A 16,906-nucleotide genomic window follows, 5' to 3' on the forward strand; every position below is an offset into this window, starting at 1 on the left:
AAAGTTAGAAAACCAATTGTAACCAAGTAATATGTAAAAGCAAAAGCTCAGCCTGGGAGTTTAAAGGGGCTGGTAGAAAAAATGTTACTATGTATGTTCTATTGGGGCATATTGATGACTTAGAAGTGAATTCTCTAGATAATTATTGTCTCTATTAGGCAAATAGAAATCTGCTACTATAAAGTTAGTCTCTACTGGAAATAAATAGTTAATGTGTCACCCCCCCCCCCACACACACACACACACACACACACACCCGTGCCGGGGCAGAGCCTGGCTGACCCCCGCTGCAGACCCGTAGCGGTGAGACTGCGCGTGGCTTCAAATGGTAATATCTCGGGGGCGGAAACGGCTCCAGGATCGGGACTTCGTGGAAGCGGTAAGTATGTGGGTCTGCACCGGGGGCTTGTCCGCCCCGGCAGGGGGGGTGACAGGTTCTCTTTAAGCACTAATGGTCATTTCAGAATGATTTTTGTTGTTCTTGTTGTTGTTGTTGTTGTTGTTTGTTTGTTTAGTTTTTTTGCTTTTCCATTACCAGTTCAGACACAGTTTTTCAAGTGTTCATTACTCAGGAATCCCTTGTTGAAAAACCATTCCAGGTAGCTTCATCATGGAGCTGATTAAGCGAATACTAAGTGTGCAAAGCTATTATCAAAGTAAAGTGGGCTACTTTGAAGAATTCAAAAATTAAAATATTCCAGTTTCTTTAACACTTTTTTGTTTGCTATCTATCTATCTATCTATCATCTATCTATCTATCTATCTATCTATCTATCTATCTATCTAAAAAATGATCGCCCACAGCACTCCAGGTAGGTTGAAAATTCAAAAGTGTTTTATTCCATGATAGTGCAGCACAGCAAACAAGTCAAAAAGTGCGACGTTTCGACGACCTACCGTCGTCTTTTTCAAGCATGACTAACAGAAAACAACAGACCTCTTTATACATGTGTGGTGATTAGTGTAGGGACGTGATTGGTGCTCAGGTTTGAATTAATTAGAGTTTGACAAGCAAACACAATGTGAATATATTCTGAGTGTGTGATACAAAAAAGGTGAAAATAGTGTTAAATAAAAAAATAAGCTTCAGTCAGACGGCGGATAACACAATCATATAGATATGAACATATATAAAAAAACATTTTTCTTTATAGCATCACACTGTGATCCGGCTCACCACTCTGGCTGTTTTGGAATCAGGAACCTCAGGCAGACATACGCAGGTGCACTAAAGTGGAATGCTTTGTCAGTGCATCTACTGCGTGAAGTAACAATTCCTTAGGCGCTGTTCACATACTGGTGTGGTCTCCGGTACTCGGAATAATTCTGTTGTGCGGATCCTTCACCTCGGGTCACAGTTGTCTGGCCCGGTACCGCTGTCTCCTATATCCTTTCTCAGATTCCACAGATTCAAAAAAGTCACCAGTTTTTTTTTTTTTTTTTTTTTTTTTTTGTGATTCCATATGTGTGTCTGGTAGCGTATGTTCCGATACTTAAGGAGCCCTAATATGGATTTCGCATCACCCCGAAGTATTCGGTACCGCGTCATCCTGGGTTCCTATGGCCCCTCCAGGCCTTTTCTCAGACTAACGCTCCAAAAAAGAACACACCCGGTAAATCGCTTAGTGTGAACACACGCAGATAAAACAAATGTGAAACAAATAAAAGAAAAAATTGCCTGGGTTCCAATGTGTCTTTACAGGTGGTGAGTCTTCACACTGTGTTATTGGTATGATCTAAAAGATAAAAAAATCAATTGTTAAATAATATAGTAACTCAAGATCCATTGTTTACAATATTTACAATCATTACTGTGGGGTTTGTCAGTCAAAGATAGCGGGATAGAGGAAATACATCCAATCACCTCAGTTGGTGTTTAGTAGTTTTATATTCAACATTTAAACCATTTATACCTAATGCCTCTGTTTTAAAGATCCATTGTAGTTCTCTTTTTTTCAATGCCAGTTGTCGATCACCTCCTCGTGGAGATGGAAACACTCTATCTATCACCATGCATTTGAGGTCACTCTCCTTGTGGTTCATCTCTGTGAAATGTTTAGCAACAGGTAGGTCCATTTTTTTCTTACGGATACTATACCGATGCTGGTTAAAACGTGTTTTAAAGTCCCAAGTGGTCTCCCCTATATAGATCTTATTACAGGGACACCATAGGACATACACAACATAATCTGAATTACAAGTAAGATAGTGTTTAATCTTGTATTCTTTTTTGGTTGCAGGGTGTATGAAGGAGGTACCTTTGGACATATACTTACAATTCACACATCCCAAACATGGATAGGATCCGAGTTTCCGCGATGTAAGGTAAGTTTGAGTATCTTGTTTGTTGTCACGTATCTCAGTTTTAACTATTTTATCCCTCAGATTGTATCCTCTTCTATATGAAAATAAGGGGGGGGTTTGGAATTCTGGAATATTTGGAAAGTTACGTTTAACTATGGGCCAGTATTTGTTGATCATTTGTCCGATTTTAGGTGAGAGATGTGTGTATGTAGATATGAATGGAATGCGTGTTGTTGCATCCCTCTTACCTTCACCTCTAAGCAATTTCTCTCTATTTAGCTGCTTTACCTGTTCTTTACATTCATTCAATAGACCAACAGGATAACCCCTGTTGGTGAATTGTTTACTCATGTGTTCAAGTGTCACATCAAGCTCATCATTTTTTTCTATGATCCTTCTAGCCCTTATCATTTGACTTTTAGGGAGGGATCTCACCATTTTTTTAGGATGACAGCTGTTGTACAACAATACGTTGTTGCAGTCCGTGGGTTTTACAAATATATTGGGGACTAACCTGTTACCCTCAACTGTCACTTCTACATCCAGAAAATTCATTTTGATGTCATCATAGGAATGTGTAAATTTGATGGTTTCATCAATTTCATTAAGATATTTTACAAAGGCTTCCAAAGCCGCATGTCCTCCGGTCCAGATAACGAAAATATCGTCTATGAAACGTTTCCAAGTCAGTACATGCTGAAAATGGTTGGTTCCATAGACTTTATTCTCCTCTAAGTGTGACATAACAATGTTTGCAAAAGTGGGGGCTACATTAGCCCCCATTGCCACGCCCCTTTTCTGAAGAAAGATTTTTTTGTCAAAACAAAAATAATTGTTGGTCAGATTCAATTCCAACAGTCTCATTATAAAGTCCCTTTCCTTAGGTTTAAGTGTCAAATGCATTAGCATATCAAGTGTGGCTGCTAAGCCCATGTCAAGTCTAATTGAGGTGTACAGACTGGCAACATCAAATGTTACCAGTAATGAACCCTCAGGGATGTATAAATCTTTTATGGTTTTGAGAAAATGTGTTGTATCCTTTAAATGTGATCTAGATCCATCAACTAATGGTCTTAATATTCTATCCAAATATATAGAAATGTGACTAAGTATGGAGTCCCGGCCGGACACAATCGGTCTCCCCGGCGGAGACTCCAAACTTTTATGGATCTTGGGCAGGAAGTACAGACAAGGTAATTTTGGGTGCGTAACTGTGAGAAATTGAACTGTTTTTTCATCAATGATGTCTAGGTGTAAACCTTCCTGTAGTATCTTCTCAATAGAATTGGCAATTTTAAATCTGGGATCCCCCAGCATTTCAACATATACATTTGTATCCTGTAATTGTCTGTATGCCTCCTTAAGATAATATTCCTTGTCCATCACCACGATGGCCCCTCCCTTATCGGCAGGTTTAATAATCACATCGTGGTTCTGGACAAGGGATTTGATGGCTTCTACATCAGTTGTTCTCATGTTTGGATATATAACTTCACCACATTCAGTATTAGATTGCAACAGCTTGATATCATGTTTCAGTAGGTCACAAAATGTAACAATACTAGCTGGTACATCAGAGGGAGTAAAGTCACTACTCATCTTAATATCAAGCATTTTAACACTTAATGGTAAGGAAACACTCACCACCTGTAAAGACACATTGGAACCCAGGCAATTTTTTCTTTTATTTGTTTCACATTTGTTTTATCTGCGTGTGTTCACACTAAGCGATTTACCGGGTGTGTTCTTTTTTGGAGCGTTAGTCTGAGAAAAGGCCTGGAGGGGCCATAGGAACCCAGGATGACGCGGTACCGAATACTTCGGGGTGATGCGAAATCCATATTAGGGCTCCTTAAGTATCGGAACATACGCTACCAGACACACATATGGAATCACAAAAAAAAAAAAAAAAAACTGGTGACTTTTTTGAATCTGTGGAATCTGAGAAAGGATATAGGAGACAGCGGTACCGGGCCAGACAACTGTGACCCGAGGTGAAGGATCCGCACAACAGAATTATTCCGAGTACCGGAGACCACACCAGTATGTGAACAGCGCCTAAGGAATTGTTACTTCACGCAGTAGATGCACTGACAAAGCATTCCACTTTAGTGCACCTGCGTATGTCTGCCTGAGGTTCCTGATTCCAAAACAGCCAGAGTGGTGAGCCGGATCACAGTGTGATGCTATAAAGAAAAATGTTTTTTTATATATGTTCATATCTATATGATTGTGTTATCCGCCGTCTGACTGAAGCTTATTTTTTTATTTAACACTATTTTCACCTTTTTTGTATCACACACTCAGAATATATTCACATTGTGTTTGCTTGTCAAACTCTAATTAATTCAAACCTGAGCACCAATCACGTCCCTACACTAATCACCACACATGTATAAAGAGGTCTGTTGTTTTCTGTTAGTCATGCTTGAAAAAGACGACGGTAGGTCGTCGAAACGTCGCACTTTTTGACTTGTTTGCTGTGCTGCACTATCATGGAATAAAACACTTTTGAATTTTCAACCTACCTGGAGTGCTGTGGGCGATCATTTTTTATATACTTGGAAGTCTTGGTCAAGACCACCTGCTGGCACCCTCCCAAATCAGTTGTGCTGCTCTAGCTACATTCATTCTATATCTATCTATCTATCTATCTATCTATCTATCTATCTATCTATCTATCTATCTATCTATCTATCTATTCCTTCCTAGTTTTCATGTCTTCAATATGTATTTAGAAAAGCAGGCAAAGGGGGCTATCTTATCTATTTTATTTAAATACACTTATTGGGGAAAAAAGATAATAATAATAATAATAATAATAATAATAATAATAATAATAATAATAATAATAATAAATTCACCAAGAAGTCTGAACTGGATGAAACATTTGATAGTAGGTTTGAGTACCCTTTTGGTACGTCTCTAGCCTGGACAAGATATGGTTGGACATAGAGTTATATAGGTTCTTTATAACATCCTGCATCACATTTGCCCACAGATATTGAAGCTTAGACTGTAGATCCTGAACATCACAAAGGTGGCTGAAGCTGGTGTACCAGCTGGTCTCATAACTGCTTCATTGGAGATAGATCTAGCGATTAGGCATTTAAGGGAGTGTTGCAATCTAGTGGAGACAGTCCTAGGAAACCCTTGCTGTGTCTGGGTGAGCATTCCAGTAGGAAGCACTGCCATTAGAGACAGCAGATTCAGGCACAGGTTGTCCTGTACATATAACTGAGCTGTTAGTGTCCCTTGTATTACTTCTAGAGGTGACCAACATATGTCATGGCTCCCTGGATCATTACACCAGAAGATGGGACAGTGTGTCAAGAACGAAAGAAGGATTAAAGTGTTCACCATGAAGCCTTAAAACTCAAATCCAACTGTTGTCACATCTGAAACAGTGGAGAAGCGGTGGTGTGCACATGCATCCTCTGCCCCTATCTTAGGGAAGACCCCTCAGAGGAGACACAGTTTCCTGTTCCCATGGGAGAAATGGTTCCCTATTATAGATATGATGGAGAGTCTCATGAGCCGGATCCCCCATGATTCAATAGTTATCCCCTATTATAAGGACAGGAAATTATTTGTATTTATGGGAGATCTCCTGTAAAGGGGCACTCTGGCCCAGCCGTATGATCCGTGTCTGGCCAGGAAGGGGGTGGAAATAGAAGGCTCTGGTGACTTCCCTGGTTTCATCGCCGGCTCCGGGATCGCGATCGGACCCCGTACTCCCGTGCCACGGCCACTTTCTGGACTGAGCTGCGGCTTGAGACGTGACGTTTCAAGGCAGCTCAGCCATTCAGTGGCTGAGGCGGGACTCCGTTACGATAGCTGAATGGCTGAGCTGCCTTGAGACGTCACATCTCAAGCCGCAGCTCAATCCAGGAAGCGGCCACGGCACGGCAGTATGGGGCGGCGCGATCCTTGAGCCGGTGCTGGAACCGGGGAGGTAAGTAACCAGAGCCTTCTATTTCCATCCCCTCCCCGGATTGACAAGGATTATACAGCTTGCCCAGAGTACCCCTTTAAGGTCCTGATAAAAAGGAGCTCATTGTAAAAAAAAAAAAAAAAAAATCTCAGCATACTATCTATTACACAACAAGCTGCCCATACATGTTTTTTGAATTACCTTTCTTATTTAGTATTTTAGGAATATTTGAGAACACAATTTAGTGGATATAAGAAGTAAATGTGATTGTCGAACTCTAAGATGTTCTTCGTTTCATGTATTTCTTTAAACACTTCGAAGCAAAAATATTTCAAGTAAAAAAATCAGGAATAAAATGAAAAAGAAAAAAAAAAACTTCAAAGTAACTTGAAATTTCTGACCTATTCTGTCTTTATATACAGCAAGTAAGTTATCCTAATAAATATTATACTGTATACTCAAAAAAATATAAAAATTTAATTATTACCCTGCTCACCTCTGACAGCCGTAAATGGCCCCAGCAATTTCACATATGTGACTTTTCAACTTGTGGAATATAATTGGACCACTTAAATTCCTTTTGGTTTGCTCGTTCTCACCCCAAAGTAAGAAATCATTTTAACTTGAGAAAGAGCACATCTGGAGCATTTCCAAAACAAGATATAAGTGAAGTCATATTTTACCAGAAATATATTCTTTTATTCTTGTGGGAGAAAAGAAGCTAAAAGACAAAGAATTTACAGAAAGTTTTGCTATAAAGCATTTTACTAACATACGGTAACACCACTTGCGGAGAGACAAGTGGTGAATATAAGGGTTGCAGAAATAATAGTTGTATCCATGACCTTGGTACCTGGGGAAACTTGAAGATCCTTTTACCACTTAGGAAGGTACCAGTAATATAAATGGCACATGGTTGTTGGGAACCAGTGATTAGCTGATTTCTTTGGGTCTGTTCTTCTAGTAAACATTTGAGACTGGCAATGAAATTTACAGCTGTCCATACATTATGGATGTTGTAGGCTAAATGCCTACAATAGCCACCACAGGTCCTGTAACAGACAGAGAGTGTAGACCCACTGTGCTACTCAACTGGTTTGAGTTTAGGTCACACAAGGGAGCAGAGTCCTCCCCTGGTGCCCTCTAGGTCTTCAACCTGTATCCCACTCCAGGATGCAGAAGCTGGATATACGTGGCCAGAGGACACCAGGTCGCACCACAAGAGTGGGCCGTGTGTTAGCAGTAGCTGGTTCCCAAGAACCAGACAGTCAGTGCTTGGCATCAAGAAACAGGCCAAGTATACATGGTCAGTAGAGATGAGCGAATCACTCGGAAATTAGTTTTGCGATGTTCGCAAATATTCGAGACATACGCTCAAATGCCGACACTTCAGGATTCGGACAGACTCGAGCATGCTCAAGTTGCGCTCTTCTCTAGTATGCAATGAGAAGGCACGATGCCCGCAGTAATTATGTATCTCTGCAATCAGCTGATTGATGGAGATGCAAAGAGTTGAACCACCAACAATCTTATCTTAATGGCCTAGCCCAAGGAGAAGCCATCTATATTAAAATCCCAGGATTTTTTTTTTTTACTATTTTTAAAATAACTTTTTGGTGCTTTGGTGCTTTAAACAGCAGGTGTACCGAATGATTGTGGCTATATACTACAGAGCCAAAGACTCTCAGTCAATGTTTCTATGGAAGGATGACTCCATAAGATGATATCCAATGGGGCTTCCCACATTTTTTTTTTTACCTGAACTCTACTGATATAAACTGTGGGTGTCACGTTAAAGCTTATACATCACTTATTAATACTACTCGTACAATTCGTAGTCCTACTAGTGCATGAGGTCTTATTACCTGATTATGTCTACATGTAGGCGATGCATATTACAAAGTGTCTTCTGTATTGGCTTGATATAAAATATCAAGTCGACCATTCGATTGTTCTCTGCAAATTGCTACTAAACAGTTACTTCAACAATAGTTGAAGATAACACTTAAACTTCATCAATGACAAAATGAGATACATGTGCTATTAGGTGATTTTCACAGAGTTGGGAAGTGAAAATGAAGAACGTGTTTCAGAAGCCGCATTTTCAAACGTGATTTTTTTTTTAGCAATCCTTTTCTTAGCAGCTGCAGTAGGGTTTTATTTGAACTTTATTTTTAACTTGAACTACCAAACTAAAAAAAAAAATAATGAAACAAAAGATTGAAGGTGCATTGAGCATTACAACCATGCAAGGAATTTTTAGATGTTAATGTAAAAAAATCTATTATATATATATATATATATATATATATATATATATATATATATATATATATATTCTGTCAAACATTTGGATAATCTGCTAATTTGCTTTCTTCTGTCTAATTTTGTACCTCTCAACTACACTTCCAGTTTTTTATGCCTTTGGTGATGTGATGACATAGGAACCAGGAGTTTCAGGAGACTAGGGAGCATTAAGCAGAAGATGTGTGGGAACCCTGGGTTCCCACTACCCTCTGCCCACCCTTTTGTTATGTTTGCCCAGAGTACTTGTTTAACCCTTTGAGGACCAGGCCCAAAATGACCCAGTGGACCGCGCAAATTTTGATCTTAGTGCTTTCGTTTTTCCCTCCTCCCCTTCTAAGAGCTCTAGCACTCTCAGTTTTCTATCTACAAGCCATGTAAGTGCTTGTTTTTTACAGGAATAGTTGTACTTTGTAATGGCGTCATTCATTTTACCATAACATGTATGATGGAATCCCAAATATATTATTTATGAAGATATAAATTGGTGAAATCGTAAGAAAGAATGCAATATGGTAATGTTTGGGGGGTTCCTGTGTCTACGTAATGCACTATATGGTAACAGCGACATGACACTATTATTCTATAGGTCAGTCCGAACACAACCAGGTTACACAGATTCTCTAATGTTATATATATATTTTTTTATGAAATCCTTTTTTTTGGCAATTAAATATTAATAAAATGGGCCTATTGTGACGCTTATACCGGTTTTATTTTTTCACCTATGGGGCTGTATGGGGTGTCATTTTTTCTGCCATGATCTCTAGTTTTTATTAATACCATATTTGTGAAGATCGGACGTTTTGATCACTTTTTATTGATTTTTTTTAATATATAATGTAACATAAAATCGGTAATCTGCGCACTTTTTCCCCTCTTTTCGTGTATGCCGTTTACCGGTCGCAATGACGCTTGTTATATTTTAATAGATCGGACAATTACGCACGCTACGGTATATTATATGTTTATCTATTTATTCATTTTTATATGTTTTATTTATATAATGGGAAAGGGGGGTGATTTAGACTTTTATTGGGGGAGGGGTTTTGGGGTAGTGTGTTAGTGTTTTGAACTTTTTTTTTTTTACACTTTTGAAGTCCCTTTGGGGGACTTTTACATACACTAGTTTGATTTCTACACTGATGAATGCTATTCCATAGGCATAGCATTGATCAGTGTTATCGGCGATCTGCTCATTGAGCCTGCCTGTGCAGGCTTAGTGCAGCAGATCGCCGATCGGACCGCATGGAGGCAGGTAAGAGACCTCCAGCAGTCCGTTTCAACGATCGGGACCCCAGCAGTCACACTGCGGGGGTCCCGATCGGTAAGTGACAGGGGACTCCCCCTGTCACTTACACTTAAACGCTGCGGTCGCGCCGCGATCGCGGCGTTTAAGGGGTTAATGACACGCGGCAGCGCGATCGCTGCAGCGTGTCATTACCGGTGAGGTCCCGGCTGCTCACTGCAGCCGGCCCCCACCTCCTATGAAGCGCGCTCCGGTCCGGAGCGCGCTTCATAGCGGGAATAACACCCATGACGTAAGGTTACGTCATGGGTCGTCTGGGGACAGACTTCCATGACGTAACCCTACGTCCAGGGTCATCTAGGGGTTAAGTCATAACAGTTTCTTCTTCCTTTTACTTTTGCTAATATCTCTTATATGAGGCCCGTGCTCACAGCTTACAGTCTATGAGGAAATAGTCTACAATGGTCAAGCCATCTAATATAAATACAATAATGCAGGTGGAGGTGGGTGTACCAGTCACCGACCATTCTCTCTATGTACAGGTGTTATTATTTGGAGTGTAGAGGAATGAGGTTATAGTAGGGGTGACCACATTAGAAAACCTAATAAGCCTCCACTTTTAGCTATGGACTATATAACGTTGATGCTTTTAATGGTCCAGGGTCACTGATAAAGGAAAGGAAAAGTGAAGGAAAGGAATTCATTTCTGCCCCTCTGAAGGATCATACCCCGAAATTGTATACTTCTGACAAGAACCAAAATACTTCTATTAAAACAAAGTAAACAAAATACACAAATATAAGTTACATTTTAAGGCCATGTTTACACATTGTAAAACATCGGCCGTTCTGTGGGGCTATGTTCCCACTACGTAAGTCTCCGGACGTAGCGCGTTCCGTGAATAAGCGGCCGGAGACTTACGCAGTTTGCGTACAATGGAAAGTATACGATGTACGGCGGCACAGTTCACACTACGTAAGAACTCACGCGAGGATAGTACGCGGTGCCGTAAAAAATTAACCAGACCATTGTTTGAGGACGAAAATGTCGTAACTAACACCCGTAGCGTAACATGCGGTCCCGTACGTAGTGGTGATTTCTTCATTTTGAAAGCTTTTTGTGCTGATCCAAAAGGTTCTGTGGGGTGTCCGGGGCTAGGCGAAGATTTCCAAGTCAAGACCGCTGTCAGATCGCTACGTAGGGCGCTCGGGAAGCGTAAGTAGACTGCGGGCGTAAGTTCGGGCTCCGTACGTAGCCGGCCGCAAGTAGAGTAAATCCCCGGCCAGAGTTTACCTCGTATATGTCCGGCCGCGAAAATATGCGGCCGGACATATACGCAGTGTGAACATAGCCTAAAAATGTCAAAAATAAATCCCTATTTGTCATGTAAAAATTACTTAAATAGCATAAAAATTAGAACCACTTATTATACCACTTTATCAGCATGCATAGAAAATAGCTAAAAATTGCCTTGTCATTAAGATGCAAAATCCATGCGGTATTTAGAGGTTATAATAATAATTTTATGATAAGTACATTTATTTATATGACATTGATATGTTCTATAGTACTTAACCAAATATTTTACTTTCTAATAATGAATTATTTTCCATGCTACCCTCCCTGAATATATACTATTAGCAGCATTACCTAACTCCGGTCCACAGTTTCCCAGCAGACCCAGTCTTAAGGATTTCCATGGGAATTTTCCAAAATATATTGAATTTTCCTAATTTTTAAATGCCTCTTATAGTGATTTAATACTATATCCTTGGGGATAAATATCTCTTTGCACATTTTAAGCTGCAGAGCTTTTTTATGTTGTTTGTGGCTTCAAGATAGAAAATGTGATATTACACCTTAAAATAGATAATTATCATGTTCTTTATTTGTACAATAAACACATAGCACAATGCTGTGAACAAAATATTTGTGAATGTATTTTACATTACTGTGTTGTTTTAAACCTTTACTATTCTATACAATTGTTACTCTCTGGAGAAGGAGAGTTTTTTTATGGGGATTCCTGCTCTGGACAGTTCCTGTCTCGATCACAGATGTCAGAATGAAAATAAAACATTTCCTGCAGTACATATAGTAACTAATAAGTATGGGAAGACTTGAGATTTTTTAATAGAAGTAAATTACAAATTTACATAACTTTCTGATACCAGTTGATTTGAAAGAAAAAGATTTTCACTGGACAACTTCTTTAGGTAAACATGTAGGGCAAAATGTTTAACTTTAATTTAATAATTCTTATTTGCCTGTGTTCCACCACTGGCACACACTAATAACATGCTGCTGATTCTTTAAATGCAACTTGTCATTTTTCTTTAGTTTTTTCTAACTGAGTTTTTTACTTATTATTATACCAATACACTGGAGGGCACCCTTTTGAATTGTATGGGGGCGCTTTTCAGTCATTGTTGGACTATGAGGCAGGATTTAAGAAGACCAGTGTATGTGTACCCTGTAACTCTACCTTACCCTTAAATCTCTACCCTATTTTAAACATTCAGATTATTCAGAGGCATACGCATCTGCGCAACAGCATCAGAAATCTATTCTAGCTCAGAGACTTTCACTATGATTTACATAGGCTTGTCAGGCCATCAGGTGTGGGCTGGTTTGCACAAAACTGTTTTGACCTTTTGTGTTCTGCGCTCAGGAACAGGAATGGGTAATTCCCTCTTTCTTTTAGTTTTTTTTTATTTGTTTGTTTTGTTTGTTCAGCCTTACAAACTATTGCTACTACCAATATTATACAGATAAAGCAAAGCTGAATGCACAATTCTTCAGACTTCAAAATAGTTTTAAAGGGGTGTTCCAGCGTGGGGGCACTTTTTTGGGGGGACCGGGGAGGAGGTGGCTGAAATAAAAGACCAGGCACCGGAGCGCCGTGATGCGGGACCCGCCGCTGGAATCGGGCATGGTAAGTGGACGTCTTTTATTTCAGCCACCTCCTCCCCGGTCCCCCTAAAAAAGTGCCCCCACGCTGGAGCACCCCATTAAAAAACCTGCATGATTTTGTTATATTGAGCCCACATAGTGGTAAAAAGGTAATTTTTGTACATTGCCATAGTTGAATCATTGAGGGCCTCAGAGTTTCCCCATTCACTTGTGTGTGTGTGTGTGTGTGGGGGGGGGTGGCAGAGAACTCATGTCAGGACTGGGGTTCCCTTCAAGCTGCGCAGCACGCGGCCACACAGCTCGGAGGAAAGCCCTGCTCACTGCCACAGTGGCAAAAACTTTTGCCCCTCCCCCAAATGTAAAGTGAGTGAAAATGCGTAATATGTATGCATCACCACTCACTACAGTACAGGAGCAGTAAATTTGGAGGTAAATCCCTGCTCCTGTACATACATTTCGTAAAGAACTCTGTAATGTATGTATAGAAGCAGGGACTCCCTGCTCCTGTGCAGAAGAGAGGTGCGCATCTTTTCCTGCGGGCAATGTGTGATGTCATTTCATCACACGCCACCTGTAGAAGAAGACCTACAAGCCCCAGAGACTACAGGAGGATGAGGCCGGCCAGTGTTGGAACGGAGGACAGGTGAGTGTGTGCGTGTGGGGGGGGGGGGGTCCCTGTTGGATAATTTAATATACTAGGGTCATTCGAAGTGGAGGGGGGAAATTATGCTGGGGGGGCATCCGGGGGGGCATCCAAGGAGGGTGGAGGGGGAGTTATACTGGGGGGGGGGAATCCAATGGGAAGGGGGGGTTGCTGGGAGCTTTCAAGAGGGAGGAAGGTTATACTGGGGTCAGCCAAAGGGGGAAGCAGAATTATACTGGGGGCATTCTGGAGGGGGCAGGGGGTTATATACATTACTTGGGGCACCCTGAAGGGGGCAAAGGTTAAATACATTACTAGGGGTATACTGGCAGTGGAGGGGTTATATATATATATATATATTACTAGGGGCACCCTGGCAGTGAAGGGGTTATATACATTACTAGGGGCACCCTGGCAGTGAAGGGGTTATATACATTACTAGGGGAACCCTGGCAGTGGAAGCGTTACATACATTATTAGGGGAATCCTGGCAGTGGAGAGGTTATAAACATTACTAGGGGCACTAGAGGAACATCCTGGTTGGGGGAGGGGTTAACTATAATCCTAAGGGAATCCTGGATGGGGAGGGGTTAATTATAGTACTAGGGACATCCTTAATGGAGAGGGGTTTCACTATAATACTAGGGGCATCCTGGATGGGGAAAGGCATTAATTATAATACTTGGGGCATCCTGGAGGTAGCAGTGGTTAATTATAATACTAGAGGCATTCTGGAGGGGTCAGGGGTTAACTATAATACTAGGAGAATCCTGGCAGTGAAGTAGTTAACAATAATTCTAGGGGCATTCTGGAGGAGGCCTTAAAACTATATTGGGGTACAGAGGGGCTTAACTACTATATGAGCTGGAGCAAGGAACCTGAAATGTTTCTCTCACAGATTCTGGAGAGAGGATTTGTGGCCAGGAGGATTCTTCAAGAAGGCCCGGCCTGGTTGAAAAGGAAAAATGAGCGACAGATCAGAGAAGATGCCCCAGGTGAGTCACTGGATGTAACTGCACTGATCTGATGCTGTGTAAACCAATATAACAAATTTTCTAACTATGGTATCAAATCTGTAACCGATGTACATGTAAAGGTACACTAACTGTGTTTATTTGCATTTACATTACATTAGACTAAGGTACCGCTGTTCCTGTGCTACATTTTTTGTTTGCCCAACTTTGCTTGAACACTGCTCAGCCTCAGCTCACTTGCCATTCTGCTCAGTAGTGGCTGAAGCTTAGAGGGAACATTGGTCAGGACTTCCTCTTCCTTTCCTCTATGGCTAATGACAGGGCAGCACTAACTCTCCTATGTTATGTCATAAATAGTGTTGTAGAAAGAGCAGTGCTAAACAAGCTCACACTGTGCTGTGGGATAATCTCTAGTACAGTGCTATAGATGGCAAGTAGGGGAAGGTGCTATGAGAGCTAAGAGATAATAAACTGTCGTAAAGTGCATCACTAAAAGAAAGCAGCTATGGTGGAGATCGAAACAGCTAACTGCTTATAATAATTAAGACTAAAGGGAGAGGGATAAATAAATAAATAAATATATATATATATATATATATATATATATATATATATATATATATATATACACACACACACACACATAAAATTGTTTAAAGTAATGTATAACAAGGTGAATTTCAGGTAACTTATTAAGATTCAGGAAACATTATATAAACCATTGGTATAAGGAGGTACAATATTTCTGCACAATTGGCTCAGTATGTGATTACCTTGCTAAATAAAAGAAACATGTGGAAGGCTTATAATGTACAATCCATTTTCTACAAGTAAACTTTCTATTTTCCAATGGGAAAGGAAATGTAAATTAATGCAAAACTTCATCGGTGTGCTCACGTTCACTGCTAGCTGGGTAAGAATAACTGCGGATAGGAGTGTGAGAGTGTTGATTTGTTTAACAAGGACACATTTTACATTGTAAATTAGTCCCTACTGTGAGACAGTGACCACGTTTCCAATCCGAGGTAGGCACTTCAATTAGTTGTTGGCAACATCTGTGCCTTCTATAGGAAAGTAAAAAAGTGGAAAGACGAAAGAAAACATTGAGTAAATATGTGTGATGATTAGGAATAAATAGAATAGTTTCAGAATGCATGAAAAAGATGAGAAAAATATGGAGAATATTTATCGTTTAAGTATATATATATATATAAACAGTGGCATAGCTATAGGGGTCCGCGACTGGGCTCTTAGCTACAGGGGTCCGCTGGGCTCCCTCGCCACTTCCTGCATCTCTGCAGTTCTCACGGATCAGCTGTCATACCCGATTTGGGAGAACTGCACTGAGTCAGCAGTCTGGGGTCCTGTTTCCTCCCCTATCTGCTCTCCTCTGCTGTCAGTACAGGGGTGCAGGGGAGGAAAAACCCGATGCCCGTCCTGGATGAAGATAGAAGCAGAACTCCAGTAAGCCGGCAGTCTGGGGTCCTGCTGGGGTCCCGTTTCCTCCCCTTCCTGCTCTCCTCTGCTGTCGGTGCATGGGAGGAGGGGGAGGGGCAGAAGAACCCGGTGCCGGGACCAGGAGGAAGACAGAGGAGGGAGGCAAGGGGCTGCTGACAACCAGGAGTTTCTTCATAATAAGTAAGTTTGTGTGTGTGAACTTGGATACACGTGGATACAGCAGGAGGCATTATTACTATGTAGTGGAGAACAACACTGGACATTATTACTATATGGGGGCACAGCAGGGGACATTATTACTTTATGGAGGGCACAGCAGGGGACATTATTACTATGTGGGGGTACAGCTGGATACATTATTACTATATGGAGACACAGCAGGGGACATTATTACTATATGGAGGCACAGCAGGAGGCAATACTAACATATGGAGGCACAGCAGGAGGCATTATTACTATATGGAGGCACAACAGGGGCATTATTACTGGGGCAACAAGGGCACAGCAGGGGATCCTACATACAGGGGGAAACCTAGGCACTTTACTGCGCATGGCATCAAGCAGTGGAATTATTACTGTATGGGAGCCTAGAGGTGGGAAAAGGTGGGAAGTTAAAGGAAAAGTGTGGAGCCTAATATGTTTGTCTGGCAGGTTCTGAAGAGATGAATTGTAGCTGGAAGAAATCATCATGGTGGTCTGGGCCAGATGCAGCGAAGAAAGAACATCTCAGATCAAAGAAGACTAGTGATGAGCAAATAGTGAAAAATTTGAATATTCGATATTCGTACGAATATCTCCGGAATATTCGAATATTCGATCCCATTAAAGTCTATGGGAACAAGTATTCGATTATTGAAAAACATCTATTTGAGCACTTGGAGGTAAAAACCGGAAGCTGGGAGACTTGAACGCTTATCGAATATTTTTGGAATATTTGGCGAACTATTCGATAATATTCGATAGATCGAACACCCTACTATTCGATCGAATATCTATTCGATCGAACAGTATTCGCTCATCACTAAAGAAGACGTCACCTGTGAGTCACTGAATGAGGATTTTTCATTTTGTAAAACATCTGGTAGGTGTTCCCCGAGGTAGAAAAGGTTGGGAAACACTGTCCTAGA

The 16,906-nt window shown here is 40.9% G+C and overlaps 1 long non-coding RNA gene across 1 annotated transcript; it reads left to right on the forward strand.

Annotated features, from left to right (window-relative positions):
- The first annotated feature begins 1,970 nt into the window (after window positions 1–1,970).
- On the forward strand, window positions 1,971–3,485 carry LOC138789921 (uncharacterized). Its single transcript, XR_011362814.1, has 3 exons — window positions 1,971–2,066; window positions 2,241–2,325; window positions 3,402–3,485. It is a non-coding gene; the product is annotated as an uncharacterized lncRNA (long non-coding RNA).
- The last annotated feature ends 13,421 nt before the right edge of the window (window positions 3,486–16,906 follow it).

This window comes from Dendropsophus ebraccatus, chromosome 4 (genome assembly GCF_027789765.1).
Source record: "Dendropsophus ebraccatus isolate aDenEbr1 chromosome 4, aDenEbr1.pat, whole genome shotgun sequence".
Lineage (NCBI taxonomy): Eukaryota > Metazoa > Chordata > Amphibia > Anura > Hylidae > Dendropsophus > Dendropsophus ebraccatus.